Genomic DNA, 6350 nt, shown 5'->3' with positions numbered 1-6350 from the left:
AGTGCGGAGGTGGCGAGAAGGAGGGCGAGCTTTAATCGGGCCAAAGCGGTACTTCACAAAAAAAAGATAAAGTTTGGAATGCTGCAACCGGCAAGACTGTGGGTCACATATCAAGGGAGGCACCACTACTTTGAGACGGCGGATGAAGCGTGGACTTTTATTGTAGAAGAAAAATTGGAATGATTGGACTACGAAAATGAACGTTTGGACAAAGTGGTGGGACGAGTGGGGGGGGGGGGGGAAGAGGGATTGTATGATTAATCCTGCAGTATGGTAACTTTTCTTTCTCCCACAGGTGGCGATGGGGGGAGGTGGGGAGGGAGAGGAGATGGGGCGTTGGCCATGGGAGGCGGGGCCGAGGGAGAGGCGCGGGCTTGGTTCCCGCGCTATGATAATTATGGCGGGAATAGAGAAGCAGGAAGGAGGGGGCGCCGCACGGGGCGAGCCGTGATCACGGGGGGAAGCCGAGGTCAGCCAGAGTTTGCTGACTTCTGGGAGCAACATGGGGGGAGTAATTACGCTAGCGGGGGGTCTAGCGGGGGGGGGGGGGAGGGGGGAATTACTGGGTTGCTGCTGCTGGGGAAAGGGGGGAGTGGGTACGGGAAAGGATGGGCGGGGGGGCACCGTCTGGGAGAAATACAGCTGCGTGGGAACTGGGCGAGAAGCTGGAAAAAGATGATGGCTAACCGGCAAGGGGGGGGGGGGGGTGGGAAGCCCCCCAACTCGGCTGATCACGTGGAACGTGAGGGGGCTTAACGGGCCGATAAAGAGGGCACGAGTATTCGCACACCTTAAGAAACTTAAAGCAGATGTGGTCATGTTACAGGAAACGCACCTGAAACTGATAGATCAGGTTAGGTTGCGCAAAGGATGGGTAGGGCAGGTGTTCCATTCGGGGCTGGATGCGAAAAACAGGGGGGTGGCTATATTAGTGGGGAAGCGGGTAATGTTCGAGGCAAAGACTATAGTGGCGGATAACGGGGGCAGATACGTGATGGTGAGTGGCAAATTACAGGGAGAGATGGTGGTGTTGGTAAACGTGTATGCCCCGAATTGGGACGATGCCAATTTTATGAGGCAAATGCTAGGACGCATCCCAGACCTAGAGACCGGAAAGCTGATAATGGGGGGAGACTTTAACACGGTGTTGGAACCAAGGCTGGATAGGTCGAAGTCCAGGACTGGTAGGAGGCCGGCAGCAGCCAAGGTGCTTAAGGATTTTATGGAGCAGATGGGAGGGGTGGACCCGTGGAGATTCAGTAGACCTAGGAGTAAGGAGTTCTCGTTTTTCTCCTATGTCCATAAAGTCTATTTACGCATAGACTTTTTTGTGTTGGGTAGGGCATTGATCCCGAGGGTGAGGGGAACGGAATATACGGCTATAGCCATTTCGGATCATGCCCCACACTGGGTAGACTTGGAGATAGGGGAGGAAGGAAGAGGGCGTCCACCCTGGAGAATGGACATGGGACTAATGGCGGATGAGGGGGTGTGCTTAAGGGTGAGGGGATGCATTGAAAAGTACTTGGAACTCAATGACAATGGGGAGGTTCAGGTGGGAGTTGTCTGGGAGGCGTTGAAGGCGGTGGTTAGGGGGGAGCTGATATCAATAAGGACATATAAAGGGAAGCAGGAGAGTAAGGAACGGGAGCGGTTGTTGCAAGAACTTTTGAGGGTGGACAGACAGTATGCGGAAGCACCGGAGGAGGGACTGTATAGGGAAAGGCAAAGGCTGCATGTGGAATTTGACTTGCTGACCACAGGCACTGCAGAGGCACAATGGAGGAAGGCGCAGGGTGTACAGTATGAATATGGCGAGCAGATTGCTGGCACACCAATTGAGGAAAAGGGGAGCAGCGAGGGAAATAGCGGGGGTGAGAGACGAAGATGGAGAGACGGAGCGGGGAGCGGAGAGAGTGAATGAAGTGTTTAAGACATTTTATAAAAAATTGTATGAAGCTCAACCCCCGGATGGAAGGGAGAGAATGATGGAGTTTTTGGATCGGCTGGAAATTCCCAAGGTGGAAGAGCAGGAAAGGATGGGATTGGGAGCACAGATCACGGTAGAAGAAGTGGTGAAAGGAATTAGGAACATGCAGACGGGAAAGGCTCCGGGACCGGACGGATTCCCAGTTGAATTTTACAGAAAATATTTGGACTTGCTCGCCCCGCTACTGACGAGGACCTTTAACGAGGCAAAGGAAAGAGGACAACTGCCCCCGACTATGTCAGAAGCAACGATATCGCTTCTTTTAAAGAAGGAAAAGGATCCGCTACAATGCGGGTCCTACAGACCAATCTCCCTCCTCAATGTAGATGCCAAGGTCTTGGCCAAGGTAATGGCAATGAGAATAGAGGAATGGGTCCCGGGGGTGGTTCATGAGGACCAAACTGGGTTTGTGAAGGGGAGACAGCTGAACACGAACATACGGAGGTTGTTAGGGGTAATGATGATGGCCCCACCAGAGGGTGAAACGGAGATAGTAGTGGCGATGGATGCCGAGAAAGCATTTGATAGAGTGGAGTGGGATTATCTGTGGGAGGTGTTGAGGAGATTTGGGTTCGGAGAGGGGTATGTTAGATGGGTGCAGCTGTTGTATAGGGCCCCAGTGGCGAGTGTGGTCACGAATGGACGGGGATCGGCATATTTTCGGCTCCATAGAGGGACAAGGCAGGGATGTCCTCTGTCCCCATTACTGTTTGCACTGGCGATTGAGCCCCTGGCGATAGCGCTGAGAGGTTCCAAGGGATGGAGGGGAATACTTAGGGGAGGAGAAGAACACCGGGTATCTTTATATGCGGATGATCTGCTACTATATGTGGCGGATCCAGCGGAGGGGATGCCAGAAATAATGCGGATACTTGGGGAGTTTGGGGATTTTTCAGGGTATAAATTGAACATGGGGAAGAGTGAGTTGTTTGTGGTGCATCCAGGGGAGCAGAGTAGGGAAATAGAAGACCTACCGTTGAGGAAGGTAACAAGAGACTTTCGTTACCTGGGGATCCAGATAGCTAAGAATTGGGGCACATTGCACAGGCTAAATTTGACGCGGTTGGTGGAACAGATGGAGGAAGATTTCAAGAGATGGGATATGGTAGCATTGTCAATGGCAGGGAGGGTGCAGGCGGTTAAGATGGTGGTCCTCCCGAGATTCCTCTTTGTGTTTCAGTGTCTCCCGGTGGTGATCACGAAGGCTTTTTTCAAAAGGATAGAAAAGAGTATCATGGGTTTTGTTTGGGCCGGGAAGACTCCGAGAGTGAGGAAGGGATTCTTACAGCGTAGTAGGGATAGGGGGGGGCTGGCACTACCGAGCCTAAGTGAGTATTATTGGGCCGCTAATATTTCAATGGTGAGTAAGTGGATGGGAGAGGAGGAAGGAGCGGCGTGGAAGAGATTAGAGAGGGCGTCCTGTAAGGGGACCAGCCTGCAGGCTATGGTGACAGCCCCATTGCCGTTCTCACCAAGGAACTATACCACGAGTCCGGTGGTGGTAGCTACACTGAAGATTTGGGGACAGTGGAGACGACATAGGGGAAAGACCGGAGCACTGGGGGGGTCCCCGATAAGAAACAACCATAGGTTTGCCCCGGGGGGAATGGATGGGGGATATGGAATGTGGCAAAGAGCAGGTATAACGCAATTGAAAGATCTATTTGTGGATGGGAAGTTTGCGAGTCTGGGAGCGCTGACCGAGAAATATGGGTTGCCCCAAGGGAATGCATTCAGGTACATGCAATTGAGGGCTTTTGCGAGGCAACAGGTGAGGGAATTCCCGCAGCTCCCGACACAAGAGGTGCAGGACAGAGTCATCTCAAAGAAATGGGTGGGGGACGGTAAGGTGTCGGATATATATAGGGAAATGAGAGACGAAGGGGAGACTATGATGGACGAACTAAAAGGGAAATGGGAAGAAGAGCTAGGGGAGGAGATTGAGGAGGGGATGTGGGCAGATGCCCTAAACAGGGTAAACTCGTCGTCCTCGTGCGCCAGGCTAAGCCTGATTCAGTTCAAGGTATTACACAGGGCACATATGACTGGAACACGGCTCAGTAAATTTTTTGGGGTGGAGGATAGGTGTGCGAGGTGCTCGAGAAGCCCAGCGAATCATACCCATATGTTTTGGTCATGCCCGGCACTACAGGGGTTTTGGATGGGGGTGACAAAGGTGCTTTCGAAAGTAGTAGGAGTCCGGGTCGAACCAAGCTGGGGGTTGGCTATATTTGGGGTTGCACAAGAGCCGGGAGTGCAGGAGGCGAAAGAGGCCGATGTTTTGGCCTTTGCGTCCCTAGTAGCCCGGCGCAGAATATTGCTAATGTGGAAAGAAGCCAAGCCCCCGGGGGTGGAGACCTGGATAAATGATATGGCGGGGTTCATAAAGTTGGAGCGGATTAAGTTCGTCCTAAGGGGGTCGGCTCAAGGGTTTACTAGGCGGTGGCAACCGTTCGTCGAATATCTTGCGGAAAGATAGATAGGGGAGAACAAAGAAGGCAGCAGCAGCGGCCCAGGACTTGCGGGGGGGGGGGGGGAGGGGGAGGGATGGGGGGGTGTGTGGCCTGAGACAAGGCAGTTGCCAATTAGGGCTAGCTTTTATTTTATTTTTTTTGTTATTTAATATTTATTTATTTGTTGTTGTTTTTGTTTAAATTTAAAAAGGTCATTATTATCTGTACTGTTACAATGTTGTGTAAAGGATGCACAATGTACTGTGTTGGTTGACCAAAAATTTTCAATAAAATATTATTTAAAAAAAAAAAGAAGTCTGATAACATGCACGAACAGACTCAAAAACAGCTTCTTCCCCACTGTTACCAGACTCCTAAATGACCCTCTTATGGTCTGACTTCATTAGCACTACATCCTGTATGCTTCATCCGATACAAGTGCTTATGTAGTTACATTGTATATGTTGTGTTGCCCTATTATGTATTTTCTTTTATTCCCCTTTCTTCTCATGTACTTAATGATCTGTTGAGCTGCTCGCAGAAAAATACTTTTCACTGTACCTCGGTACACGTGACAATAAACAAATCCAATCCAATCTTGCCCTCCTATTATTGTCTAATGATAACAGTAACAGAGTAACACACACCAGAATTAGAATGACAGGCAGGTTATTGTCTAATAATAACAGCAACAGAGTAACACACACCAGCATTGGAATAAGGCAATCCCGTACCAGCCTCCCCGAACAGGCGCCGGAATGTGGCGACTAGGGGCTTTTCACAGTAACTTCATTTGAAGCCTGCTTGTGACAATAAGCGATTTTCCGCGATTCCGGCGCCCGTTTGGGGAGGCTGGTACGGGAATTGAACCGTGCTGCTGGCCTGCCTCGGTCTGCTTTCAAAGCCAGCGATTTAGCCCTGTGCAAAACAGCCCCTGGGAGGAGCTTGTTCCCCATTGTTCAGAATGGAGACAACCTGTCCATCAACCTGGATTAGTCTTTGATTCCCAATGTCTTATTGATGATGCAAAGCGGTGGCAGAGATGGAAAGAGAAGGAAGCCAATCCTGCTCTCCGGATTTCACTGTCTTATTAGACATTCTGTCCCATGTGTCCAAAGCTCAGTGACTCTGTTCAGCCACATGAAGACCCCGGGTAGAAATTCACAACCCTGAGTAGACATCACCCACAAATTGAGGGACTGCTGATGACAACGAGGGTCAGAGTCAGTGTGCAGTGTGCCCTCCTTTTACAGGGCATTACATAGAACATAGAATTTACAGTGCAGAAGGAGGCCATTCGGCCCATCGAGTCTGCACCGGCTCTTGGAACGAGCACCCTACCCAAGGTCCACACCTCCACCCTATCCCCATAACCCAGTAACCCCACCCAACACTAAGGGCAATTTTGGACACTATGGGCAATTTAGCATGGACAATCCACCTAACCTGCACATCTTTGGACTGTGGGAGGAAACCGGAGCACCCGGAGGAAACCCACGCACACACGGGTTGAACGTGCAGACTCCGCACAGACAGTGGCCCAAGCTGGGAATCGAACCTGGGACCCAAGAGCTGTGAAGCAGTTGTGCTATCCACAATGCTACCGTGCTGTCACATGAAGTAGTGGCAGCACGGTAGCATTAGTAGGGGAGGATTTACGCACAGCAAATTCAAACCAGGAGAAATTTTTATCTTTCCTGAATTTCATTTCTGGACTGACAGTGATGCCTTTGTAAGCTTCTTTCACAGGGGCTTAGAAAGGGATTCGCAGACAGGAAACACACAACCAATCCTCACATCAAATTCTGAGAGCTCCATTCAGGATCTGGAGATTATCGACCTTTGTTCCTTTGTTTGTAAGCATTGAGTTCCATATCATTATCACTCACTGTATAAAATGTCTACCT

The sequence above is a fragment of the Scyliorhinus torazame genome, unplaced genomic scaffold, assembly GCF_047496885.1.
Source record: "Scyliorhinus torazame isolate Kashiwa2021f unplaced genomic scaffold, sScyTor2.1 scaffold_532, whole genome shotgun sequence".
In the NCBI taxonomy this organism is placed as follows: Eukaryota; Metazoa; Chordata; class Chondrichthyes; order Carcharhiniformes; family Scyliorhinidae; genus Scyliorhinus; species Scyliorhinus torazame.
Note: the sequence above shows the minus strand (reverse complement) of the source record.